Below are 13,877 nucleotides of genomic sequence, written 5' to 3'. Positions count from 1 at the left end.
TCTCTCATATTGATCACACACTTCTTATCTGTATAATTGTTCTTCTTGTAATTGCATAAACCTTTCTACAAATAATTTCTTTCCTCACCTTCAGTCAGCTTTTTAGACATCCTAAAAGCTGGTATTTCTACCTCTATAGGTAGTTAGTCTTCCCTTCCATAAACCAGTTTAAAAGGAGAAAAAGCTATACTTTCTTTCCTTGCTAATCTATAAGTCAAAAGGTTTACTATTGTAGCCCTAGTTGAGTCCTCAACCTGGAACTTATACTGAAATTCTTCAAGTTCAACAATCCATTTCACAACTTTTCTTAAGAGATTTGAGTTCAATAATCCATTTCACAACTTTTCTTGTCAGAATAGTAAAGGATTTTGGTACTACATACCTCCTAAACTTTCTACAAGCAAATATCACACTTAACATTACGAGTTCAATTTCTATATATGATTTTTCTATTTGCAACTTCACTCAACTTGCGAAATAGATAGGTCTCATATATCTAGAATTCCTTCCTCGTTGCATCAGAATTGCTCCAATAGCATTTTCCAACTGAAGGATTTACAAAAATTTCATTTTCCCAATCAGGTGCTTGAACTGATGATGCATGACCCACAATTTCCTTGACATGTTGAAACACTTCCTCAGCCTCTTTAGTCCACTCTAAAGTATCCTTCTTGGCTACCATCTGTAAACAGATAGAGTAACTGAGATGCCAAAGGAATGAATGTTGATAGATATCTTACGTTATGAATGAATGTCATAAGTTCCTTAGTATCTGCAGGTGATACTAAGGTTACTAGGACTTCCACTTTTTCAGGATCAGGCTCTATTCCATTTTCCGAAACTACATGACCAAGAAGTTTCACTTTTGGTTGGGCTATCTTGCATTTTTTTGGATTTAATGGACAACCGTAACTATCCAATCTTTCAAATACTTCATCAAGTTTTTCACAATGTTCTAATATTATACTATGAACACAAATATCATCAATGAAATCTCTAACAAACTTCCCTAAGTAATGAGCTAACACTCTATTTATCCTCCCTTGATACCAAGTCGGTCCATTACTGAGTCCAAAAGGTAAAACTCTATAGCAAAAACAACCCCATGGTGCTATGAAAATTGTACCTTTCAAAACCTACAACAACTAAATCTAAAATTTCCATCACAAACACTGTACCTTTCAAAACCTGCAATAACTGAATCTAAAATTTCATCTATAAAAGGAAGCGGATAATCATCTATTTTTGTGACAGCATTTAGAGGTTTATAATTTACAAAAATTCTCCAACCTCCAGTTTCCTTTGATGATATAACTATTGTGCTTACCCATTCTGAATGTTCTATAGGATAAATAAATCATGCTTGCAACAATTTATCTACTTCTTCTTTCAAGACTGATAATTTTTTACATATTGGCTTTGGCATCTTCTTTAAGTTCTATTTTTAGCCGTTCCCCTTTCATTCCTCTGATTTCTGTGTATGAAGTTGCAAATAGATTTGGATATTTATTGATGAGTGTATGATATTGTTTTCTTTCTCATTCTATCATATCTTAACTCAACATTTTTTCAAGAAACTCTCTTTTTCCTATGGAAACTTGAGGTCATTCCATTAATTTTTCTAGTTCCTCCAGTTTCCCTTCTTCATCATTTTCAAGAAATCCGTATTTTTTATTTCCTTTAACATTTATAATTTGGACTTTATTTGAAATTTCTTGTGAAAGTTCTTCTTCCGAAGATGATTCTTCATCCTTTAACAGGAACAAAAGTCCTTTTTCTTTAGAAGAAAGATTTAAACTAAGATTTTCAATGTTTCTTGATACCCTTGAAACTATTGATGGTCCGATATGAGTTATTAACTTCACTCTATTTCCTAAGGATGTTTTCTTCTTTTTGTTTTTTTCAATTATTATTGATGAAACTTCTAGATCTGAATAACTTTCTGAACCTTCATCCTCAGTTTCATCTTCATCTTCTGTACTATCACTTTCCTCTTCTTCTTCCTCGCTAGTATACCCATTTACTAATTCCTTCCTCGATGCCATATCAAACTTCTTTGCTACTCCTCTACGGTCATAAATTGTTATGGTTTCTTTTTCCCAATCTTGTATTCCTCATGCCTTCCTAACCCAGTGTCTACCTAGGATAAGCGAAAATGCTTCTAATCCAACTAGCATAACATGACAAGCGATTTTCATTGCAACTGCATACACCTTGACTTCAAGATTTTGAATTATTCCTATACATTTCACTTTAGCATGATTTGCTAGCCTAATTCAAAATCCAGATCCTGCAACTATTTGAAGTCCAAATTGTTCTACACATGCTTGGGTAATCACACTGACTTGTGCTCCTCCATCTATGTAAGCCTCTCCTATGTTCTTCTTTTTATACCAAGCATCAACTACAGGACAAATATCTAGTAGCTCCTCTATACTCAAAACTCTTACAGCTCCTTTTTTTCTCTCTCCCTTTTGGATTTACTAATTTCTTCCATTGTCCTCTCATCCTAGGGCATAACTCCATCAATTGAGCAAAATATAAATAAGCTTTCCTACCCATCATATCCTTTTTAAGGTCATAGTCACTCTCTCCTTCCCCCAAAGGAATATCAGTAGCATGATAATGTTTTCTAGGTGCTCTCAATTTATTTTCTTCTCTCTTCTCTTTCTTCTCTCCTCTCTTTGTTTTTCTTTCTCTGACCTCACCAGCCTTACTAGTTTCAGGTTCATCTCTCTCAACATCTCTTCGTCTTTTAATTACAGGCATTACATCAATAGTTTTACTTTCCTGTTTTTCATTTTCTAAAAGAATATTTTTTATGGCACTTTTTCATTTCTCCTCTTCATTCAACCTAGGTTCTTGAGAAGTAGAATCATTTTTTATTTCTATCCCAAAATCATCCTGTCTGTTAGGCAAATTTTGAGGTAAGGGATACATATCCCCTCTGGCTCTAGGTGGATACAGACAGTTTGTACTTATATGACCTATCTCTCCACATGAATAACAAGTTACCATTGATTTACGAAAATATCCTCTACCATTTTCTCCTCTTTTACCTCTCAATTTTTCTTGATTAGATTTTCCCATCAGTCCTCCATTACATCTTCCTAAGGGTTGACCTCTTAAAGCTCCTAACCTCATGTTTTGCATTTGACCTGATAATTGATCTTCAACTTCTTGTGCTAGTTGAGCATTTTGTCTTGCTAAGATTTGATAATTCTGTTCGTCCCTTTGCCAAGTTTGGTCTCTATTGTCAATAGGTGTTCTAAATGACTCTCTTTTTTAATTTTCTCTCTTTTTCTATGGCAATCATTACCGCTGTCGAAGGGTTTCGAAAGCAATGTCGCAACTTCAGAAGTTCTTGATAATTTCAGGCTATTTTTGTCTCCAGCAAGCTCTTGCATGCAGGCACTTGTTTGGTTGTGATGGCATCAGACTAGGAGTTTGGGTTCTATCCAAGTTCTCTTTCTTCTCAGATTGAGTTAATACTTCTGCCCAAGAGAAACAGTCTCTATTCGAAGCTTACTTGACACCTATGGGGTAAATTGCTTGAATGAGCCACTGCAATGGCTGTTGCAGCTTCTGATGACTTATCTCGCTTCAGTTCAACTGCTCAATAACACTGTGAGCAAAGGTTCATAGTGCTAGCATTCCATTAAAAAAAATCCCACAATTATTGGTGCATAATACAGGTCCTTGATGAGAATGACAACCTGGTTCATCCTTTTCTATTTTCCATTCTTTTTATTCCATGATTAATGTACTATCACACTGCTCTGTATAGCAACAATGGATGAAGTTGGAATGTGAATTGGCGTAAACACGGAAGCTTAGAGCAAGTCTTGCAATCCTTCATATTAGAGCTTAGCATCCACACTCAGGATCTATTATTAGTTCGACTCTAAGCAGTGGATCTATAATGCTGCATCATAATCATCTCTGCGACATCATTATCAGGCTGCTCCCTCAATCCGCAGGAAGCTTGAAGATATTCCTTCTTACTTCGGCAACCTATGCAACACCTGGCCATGCCTGGGAAGTTGTGAAGTGCTTCTCTATCAAGTGCAGCAGGACTCTTCCAGGTATTTCTGAAGGGAGGGAGGATCTCTGACGTAATCTGCCGTGGCCAAACACATGCATCCTGCTTCTCGAGATAGCTTGTGCTTCGATGACAGGGTTGCTCTGGAAGTTTCCATGACTGTTTATTGATTGCTCCCGTCTCCGCGGACTGGTTGTAGGGAACCATCTCCCTTCTTTGTCTCCCCTCTCTCCATTTTCTCTCTGTCTACGCAGAGATAGTACAGACACAACGCTCACTTGTCGTAGCGACAGAGAGCCTTGGCCGCTAGAGTGATAGAAGTAGATGCAGTTCTAGTCTGTTGCAGGGAACTTTGTTTCTCTCTAATCATTATGCTAATTTCTGTCTACACTGCCCAGCATTCCTCAATCGACTATGTGCCGCAGCCTCCATGATTCTCTGAGTCTAGCACCATCGTTCACTAAGTGCCACCTATTCCAGTGTATTTTGAGGTTTGATTGGCATGCGAAACCAGAACTGGTGAGATAGAAGGGCTGTCGCTCTCCTGGTCATCCACAGCCTTTGAGCTATCATGAATAATAAACATAGCTGTCCTTATGAAGAAATTGGTGTCGATAATGAACGACGTGCTTCATGGCATGCTATGGATGTAAACTCCTCTCTCCAAGGTCTCACTTCTCCTCAAAGGTTGCAATCCTGCTCCTTCGTTCGATTGCAGTCTTCTTCCATGGACAAGAAAGACGATTGCATGAAGGCCTGCTACTTCTCTTCTCCTGTGATTCACGTTGTCAATATCCAGCAGCGATGTCATCATAATATATCCGGCCTTGCTGGATAGCATGATCGTGAATTCACCATCAGGCCTGAAACACAAAATGAATAGCCGTCCTCCTCTGTTCTGAACGCTGAGTTCACCCTCCAGCTGATCATCTTCAATTTCCCTTTAAAATGTCGTATGCAAGATCAATAATCCTGGAAAAAAAAATTCCCCAAGCTCGATTCCAAAAACAAAGCTCCTTCGTTCTCCCCTGTCCTTCCGCAGAGTATCATCTCTCCTCCCTCCTCTGTTTCCGTCATCGTTTCCTTTTCGGGCTCTCCCTTTTTGCCTTTCCCTCCCTCTTTAGCTTTTGAAATCCCCTCATTAGTCTCCTCCTTCCGTGTTTTCTGCGTCTCCCTAACCTTCCTTCCCGATTCCTCTCCAAAAGCGGCCCTTTCTTTTCTCCCCTTTCAAATTTGCTTTTCCCCCCCCCTTGTCCCATTCAAAAAAAAGCTCTTTCCTTGCAAAGCCTACACGTGTTTTTCCATAATCGAAAACCGTGTGATAAGCGCCCATGAAAACATCTCCAAGCATCCATAGAGGCCTTGAAGAAACATCCAAACCCATAAACCCACTAACACATTACATTTCATTACCCTCTCCAACTTTCAAGATATACTACTCAAGCGTAAGATCAAAATGTTTCTGTGAACATGGAAGAAACTTAATCACACTCCACAACACTCTCTCCATTCAGATTCGGAAGACATTCGCACATCTTGCTAGGATACGCTTTGATAAGTCTCTAGACTCATCATGATCAATTGGTTCTGTGCCCATACTACTGCCATTTCACACATAGAACATCCAGTTGTAGATGTTAGAAACATCCTCACGAAACCCATAATCGACATATCTTGAAATAAGTGTAGCCATGAGATTGCATCTCGAGTTACCAGTCTCCCAAAACTCCTTGTTCTTCTTCGTCTTCAGCATAGAATAAAAGAGCAAACATAACATCTAAATATGTACAAAATATCAAATCACACACACGACTTTTGGGTGGTTTTCACACCTCGAATGCGCAGCAATACGACATCCACCCCCTCTAATCTTGCGCATCCTCCGGATGGGCCAACTACCCATGATCATTATCATCAAGATCCACAAACAGATCAATCTCTTCGTTATGCATTTCCAGTGTCATATCATCTGTTTCTTCCATTGGAATTTCTTCTCGTTGTTCTTCTCTTGAAAATTCTTCCAATGCATATTCCTCATCATCTCTTTTCTTGAAAATCTTAATTCTTTTTCCAGCAATAAGCACTCTAAGCACTGTCCCATCCAATTCTGTCAGCTCATATGTTGCATTATCAAAGACATGTCTGACTATGTACGGCCCAAACCATCTTTTCACCATCTTCCGAAGTGCAGTATGCTGATTTTCAAGGCTGCTATCAAAGACTAATACCCAATCTCCCTCTTCTATTGCTCTAGGCCGCAAGCGATGCCTGCTGTCAAACCTGTCCTTATTTCTTAATCTAGCAACCTTCAACCTGTCAATAGCTAGCTGAATATCCTCATGTCTCCTCTCCAACTGTCGAATCCGAAGAGCTAAGAGCTCTTCTCTCGTCAAATCCTCATGCTAAGGTAAAACTGACCAAGTCAAAGCACAAGTCTCAATCGGCATAACAGGTTTCTGACCATACATCAACTCTGTAGGCATATATCCTGTGGTAACACTATGAGTCGTACGATCAGCCCATAAAGCAAATGGTAGAAGTCTCGGCCATTCTCCAATCCGTCCTCTGCATGCTTTGGCTAATGCTTTCACTATCGGCGGATGCCCTCTTTCACTCTTCCCATTTCCCTCTGGATTATATGCTGTAGTTAGAGCCAACTTGATTCCTAGCTGAGAGAAAAACTCCCTAGCTTCATCTGCATCCAATTCACCACGATCTGCAGTGATCTTACCCACACAACCATACCTGTAGAAAATTTCCTCCAATAACAACTTACACACTGCACTAGTGGTCTTCGTTCTCAAAGATCTGCCCTCAACATGATTAGTAAGATCCTCTCTAGCCAAAACAATGTACCTCATCTGCCATAGACCCATAGGCATGGTAATCAAATCAACTACCCACTTATAATGAATGCATAACGGATAGGTCGGATGAAGCTCATCTCGATGACGCACTACTGAATACATCTAGCAGTCTCTGCAAGTCTCAACAAAGTGAGAAACATCTTTATACATGCCTTTCCACCAATATTTCTCCTTGATTTTCTCATAAGTAGCCCACACTCCTCTATGACCAGCCCAAGGACTCTCATGAAACTCCCTCATCACCTGTAACTGTGTCTCTCTATCGCAGACAACCCGCAAAGGTAATCCGCCTCTTTTATTCGGATGCTTCCAAAGAAATCCGTCCTTGAGAAAGTAACCATAGGCTTTCCTTCTGATCTTCTTGAACTCTTCATCCGTCCATTCATCTCTTTTGTTTAGTGTACTAAGGTACCTGCCAATCTGCAACCAATCTCCAACATAGAGTTCTTCTGTGAAAGCCACAATATCATAGACATGACAAACATGATCAACCATAGTGGCTGAAATTTCTACATCATCCTCTTCTGCAAGTAGAGTCTCCTCATCATCATATCTGGCTCTAGACAACATATCTGCCACTGGATTATCCTTCCCTGCTATGTGTTTAAATTCCGGATTTAATGACTTGATGTATGCAATCCATCTCAACATGGCTATATCCGGCGTAGAGCAACTCGTAATCATACCAATCAATGGTAAGCAATCTGTCTCTACCACAACTGAAGCTCCAATAAAGTACTCCTTGTCACATTTGAGAGCCGTGACAATCCCCAATAACTCCCTCTTAATTTGCGGATATCTTCTCTGTCTCTCGTTTAGGACTTTCGCCCCAAACCGAATAGCATACCTATTTCCATCTGCATCATCTTGACACACAGCCCAACCTATGCCAATTGGACTAGTGTCAACTGTCAATACAATAGGCCTTTCACAATTATAATCCGCTTTCCTGAGAGTAGGAGCATTTTGCAATAACTTCTTCAATTTCCGTATGGCTCTAGTGTGGCTCTCATCCCAATAGAATTTCTGCCCCTTTCGAAGCAGCTGATACAAACAATCTGCTATGTGTGCAAAATGAGGTATCCAAATCATATAAAACACACAAGCACCAATGAATCTCCGTACCTCTGAAGTGGTAGAACAATACTCTGCAATCTTGCCTATAGCATTCACCTTATCAAGTGAGGGTTTTCTCCCATAATATCCACACATATGTCCAACAATGACAACCTCATTCACTCCAAAAACAAATTTTTGCCCTGAAAGTGTCAAATTCACTTCTTCTAACCTGGCCAAAATCTTCTCACATGCTGAAATATGATCAGCCACAAAGTATCTGCATCCCTGCTCATTTAGACTCTCATTCTTCTCTTCTTCTACACACCCCTTAATGGGCACATCATCCAAGAAAGGCATAGTAAGCTGTGGTATATAATCACGAAGAATCTTATGCATGGCATTCATCATATGCGCAACAGAATTAGTGGCACCTTGAGGCAAGGTACACATCCTGACAAGCCCAATAAGAGTTCTCATGGTGGTTATGTCCCTGCTTTCCAAAGCCAGCTGAAACTGATCATATCCTGAATACAAATCACCCAAAGAATAGATGGCACGTCCAGCAAATGCCTCTGCAAACTCATCCACAACTGGACCTATACCAACATTCCTGATAGTAACTCTGTTCACTGGCTGCATGTCCTGAATAAATCAAAGAGTGCCATTCTTCTTTGGAACTGTAAACCACCTGTTTGAGTATGGAGCAAATGAAGGCTCAAGGATTCCCATCCTAATTTTCTCATTCAATAAATCAATAAGCTTTGGCAAGTGTGCTTTAGGCACTGGAATAGGTCGGAGATTCCATGGAATATGAGGAATAGTAAAAATGACCATAGGAGCAACAATATCAGGATTCACACATCCAATATCATGTGGGAAAAAAGCAAATCCCCTTCCATGTCGCTCAAGCATATCCTGAAAGCATTGCTTCTCTATGGGTAGCAAGAAATCACCATTTCCAATTTTCAATTCAGCAAGTGTCTCTGCTGAAAATTTATGCCCAATATGCTCCGGATTCCTCAAAATTTGCTGTTTAGCAGCCCTCTCTATTTGCTGATCACTATCAGGTGGAAGCGGTACAGCAACCGGCTTCACCTTCTTATCCACAGTTTTGTATTTCGTGTCAACCCTGGCTTCATTATGCTCTTCTGCATTACATAAACCTTGCTGTAAATCAGCAATTCTGCACTCCAATGACTGAATATTCTTAGCCCTCTGCTCTATGGACTGCACAGGAATAACCCCAAACTCTAAATGTTGAAATATTTCAGCAGTAAACTCTGTTGGCTGAAAATTTTCAGCCCTCTGTCTCTCTGAAAGCTGATCATAACCAGCTGGAAACTCTGTTTGCTAAATTTCTTCAGCACTCAACACTCTTTGCTGAGTTACCTCAACCTCTGACTCAATCTGTGACATAAAATCTGCAATTTCATGAAACATGTCCAGGGACTGCACTAATACATTACCGTGACAATTCAGCATATCAGTTTTCAGCATATCTCCCATCTCTGTCATCGTATCTGCACAAATCACACTGTCATACATCCCATCTATATGCTCATCATCCTCCAAAATTCCTGCATTTTTCAAATTTTTCTCCTTCCTGCATATATACTACCTTGCAGCTCTAGGCAACCTAGAAGTCTTCTGATAACTCATCGAACTGTTTGCTGAAATCTCAACAAAATCGGAGGAGAAAACACTGCTGCCAGGAGGCGAGAACTCCAATCTCCTCTCCTCTGTACCACCGTCGTCTCGCGAAACGGCGGTACCTAATGAAAACCCGAATCCCTCACAGTGGGCAAAGGTGCATCTCTGAGAGTATCTCTGTTTCTAACATGGTTCACACATATAGTCATAAACTGAACTGCTCTCATACCATCTTTACTGCAAATCCGTGCATAAGCAGATCCATCATCCATGACCTTTGTTTCCATGCACATCTCTGTAATGAATGGCTGTCCAAGAATTATGGGATACGAGCATGAATCCTACACAAAGAAATGAAAATCCTCCTCTACATCACCAATAGAAACCCTGACACTAGGACAGGCAGCATACAAATCACCTGCAGTGTTATTGGCGGCTCTCATACGCCACCCATGCTCTACATCCATAGGCCATCTGTTACTCTCATAAACTCCACGAACTATGAGATTAATCTCTGAACCATGATCCACCAATGCAACATAAGGCACCTGTTTCTCTCCAATCTTTACCATCGTCTCTGTAGTTGCCCTAGCCCAATGGCTCCGCGAAAAGTGACTACGCGGAATCATGACAGGCTCATCAATTTCAGCATAATGCATAGGCTGAACCCTCTTCTCTACCTGCGGAAAAATAGAAGCATTATCAACCATAACCTCATCCTCATCCTCATCCAACTCCCCAATCAAAACTCCCTGTGTATCAGTGGTAGCCAATGCATGTCTTTTCCTCTTCAGGACCTCCTGAAACTGATCCTGAAACTCTCTTTTTGAGATGCCCAAAATCTCAGAAATAGTGAAAGTCACCTCACTGCCAAGTATCTTATCATTAAAGATTTTCTTCATGTCTGTAGATGTCTCAATATCGGACATCAATCTGAATCCTGGCTGCTTTCTCTCTCTAGGCTCTTGCCTCTTTTCTCTCTTTTGAGCATCCTCCATCTGTCGATCTGGCCCTGGTCTTGAAGATGGTCCTGCAGTAGGTGGAGTAACAAACTCACCCCCTCTAGTCTTCTTAGCTGCACTTGGATTTTCTTCATCCCTCCTATGCTTCTCCTCAACAAGTACATCTGCACCATGAGACTTAGCCAAATAAGCATAAATAGAATACCTGTCAACAGGCGAGTCCCAACCTGTCTCTGATCTGATGCTAGAGCCTACACTAGTCAAAACAGTTTGCTGAATTTTCCCCTTGTTTGCAGTCTCCATAGCATAAGTCCATAGCGCTGACTGAGTATCTGATCCCTTCTCAATCTGTACTCCATATGCAGAAGCATCACCTCTAGCTGTCACATAAGAAGTACGCGCAGCCATGTCCTCCACTAACTTCTTCATTCCACCTTTACCAAAGTTGGTAGCAAGTGGAGCTCCTGTCTCAGTCAACCAAATCTTACCATCTTGCCCCCAATATACCAAATTCTGCTTCCTTGCATCCTGGAAAGACTCACAATCCCTGCAATGATGATGGTCCATACCATCACACCAAATACATCTCCGATCTCTCCTAGGTGCACTAGGAGCACTCCTAGGTGCAGTAGGAGCATTAGAAGAAGTAGTAGGAGCAGTCGAAACAAACTGCTCCTTCAACTTTCCCACCAACTCCGCTTTGACTGACTCCAGTGTCAAATCTGTGATGCCTTTGATTATGTCATCAAGAGAGGTAGGCACCGATGGAGCGGATGGTTTTGGAGCAGAAGGTGTAGGCATCGGTCGTGGAACAGGAGGAATAGGTGGAGTAGAAACAGTAGGCACTGTAGGCCAAGAAACTGGCTGAGGAGGAGAAGAAATAATAGGGATAGAAACAAGCATAGGAGCTGATGATGGTGTAGGTGTCATGGAACCATTCTGTAGGCGAGTCTTCCATATCCTCCTCTTGGTCAAAGTCGAGACTGCATCCTGAGCATCCTGCCAATCCGTTTTAAGACCCATAGGCTTCGTGCGATCTTCAAGAAGCTCACCCAATTCTTCTTGAAGAACAGGATCTGCAGCTTGCAAGAAAAGCTCAACTTTTTCAACATCCAATGCTCTTTGTTCAATGGCATCAAGCTGACTATACCTCTCTTCGAATTCTCGAATCAACTCCGAAGCAGCGAGACCTTTGTTTGGCATGTAGACCCACTCTCGGAATGACCGTCGAGTAGCCATACCAAAGTCCTCAAGGAAGTATTCTTCTTTTAGGGCCTTCTTAAAATCTTGCCAATGTGTATTTTGAATAAAAAGATCAGTCACTTTTGTCCTCAAAGCAGGTGTGACAAGACGAAGGAAATACTTACTCATAAGTCCAGCAGGAACTCCAAAAAACCCCATCTTGATCTCATATGTCTTCAAATATGCTAAAACATTACGCACGTCAAATAGCTTCTTCTCATTTTCAACTGCTTCAATAGCTTTAGTCGCACTGTTTGCATTCTCCTGATCCGAATAGAGTTGCCTTTGATGAGACAACTGCTGTTGATGCAATTGTTGCTGCTGCTGCATATACAATTGTGTTTGCTGATTTTGGAGCTGCATATACATGGACATATTCTGCAAAATCTGTTTTAGATCCTCCGTTGAAGTACTTGACACAGCAGTCATAGATGGAGCTGAAGTAGACGCAGCTGGAATTGTAGAAGAGGCTGAAATAGAGGCTGAAGAATCTCCCATCCTGAAATTTCTGCGACGCTTTCACGTCGAGTTCACCAAAGATGTCGAAGGGTTTCGAAAGCAATGTCACAACTTCAGAAGTTCTTGATAATTTCAGGCTATTTTTGTCTCCAGCAAGCTCTTGCATGCAGGCACTTGTTTGGTTGTGATGGCATCAGACTAGGAGTTTGGGTTCTATCCAAGTTCTCTTTCTTCTCAGATTGAGTTAATACTTCTGCCCAAGAGAAACAGTCTCTATTCGAAGCTTACTTGACACCTATGGGGTAAATTGCTTGAATGAGCCACTGCAATGGCTGTTGCAGCTTCTGATGACTTATCTCGCTTCAGTTCAGCTGCTCAATAACACTGTGAGCAAAGGTTCATAGTGCTAGCATTCCATTAAAAAAAATCCCACAATTATTGGTGCATAATACAAGTCCTTGATGAGAATGACAACCTGATTCATCCTTTTCTATTTTCCATTCTTTTTATTCCATGATTAATGTACTATCACACTGTTCTGTATAGCAATAATGGATGAAGCTGGAATGTGAATTGGCATAAACACGGAAGCTTAGAGCAAGTCTTGCAATCCTGCATATTAGAGCTTAGCATCCACACTCAAGATCTATTATTAGTTCGACTCTAAGCAGTGGATCTATAATGCTGCATCATAATCATCTCTGCGACATCATTATCAGGCTGCTCCCTCAATCCGCAGGAAGCTTGAAGATATTCCTTCTTACTTCCGCAACCTATGCAACACCTGGCCATGCCTGGGAAGTTGTGAAGTGCTTCTCTATCAAGTGCAGCACGACTCTTCCAGGTATTTCTGAAGGGAGGGAGGATCTCTGACGTAATCTGCCGTGGCCAAACACATGCATCCTGCTTCTCGAGATAGCTTGTGCTTCGATGACAGGGTTGCTCTGGAAGTTTCTAGGACTGTTTATTGATTGCTCCCGTCTCCGCGGACTGGTTGTAGGGAACCATCTCCCTTCTTTGTCTCCCCTCTCTCCATTTTCTCTCTGCCTACGCAGAGATAGTACAGACACAACGCTCACTTGTTGTAGCGACAGAGAGCCTTGGCCGCTAGAGTGATAGAAGTAGATGCACTTCTAGTCTGTTGCAGGGAAGTTTGTTTCTCTCTAATCATTATGCTAATTTCTGTCTACACTGCCCAGCATTCCTCAATCGACTATGTGCCACAGCCTCCATGATTCTCTGAGTCTAGCACCATCATTCACTAAGCACCACCTATTCCAGTGTATTTTGAGGTTTGATTGGCATGCAAAACCAGAACTGGTGAGATAGAAGGGCTGTCGCTCTCCTGGTCATCCACAGCCTTTGAGCTATCATGAATAATAAACATAGTTGTCCTTATGAAGAAATTGGTGTCGATAATGAACGACGTGCTTCATGGCATGCTATGGATGTAAACTCCTCTCTCCAAGGTCTCCCTTCTCCTCAAAGGTTGCAATCCTGCTCCTTCGTTCGATTGCAGTCTTCTTCCATGGACAAGAAAGACGATTGCATGAAGGCCTGCTACTTCTCTTCTCCTGTGATTCACGTTGTCAATAT

The sequence above is a fragment of the Lygodium microphyllum genome, chromosome 28 (assembly GCF_053477565.2).
Source record: "Lygodium microphyllum isolate KBCC chromosome 28, Lygodium_microphyllum_v1.1.10, whole genome shotgun sequence".
In the NCBI taxonomy this organism is placed as follows: domain Eukaryota; kingdom Viridiplantae; phylum Streptophyta; class Polypodiopsida; order Schizaeales; family Lygodiaceae; genus Lygodium; species Lygodium microphyllum.
This window is presented reverse-complemented; position numbering follows the sequence as displayed.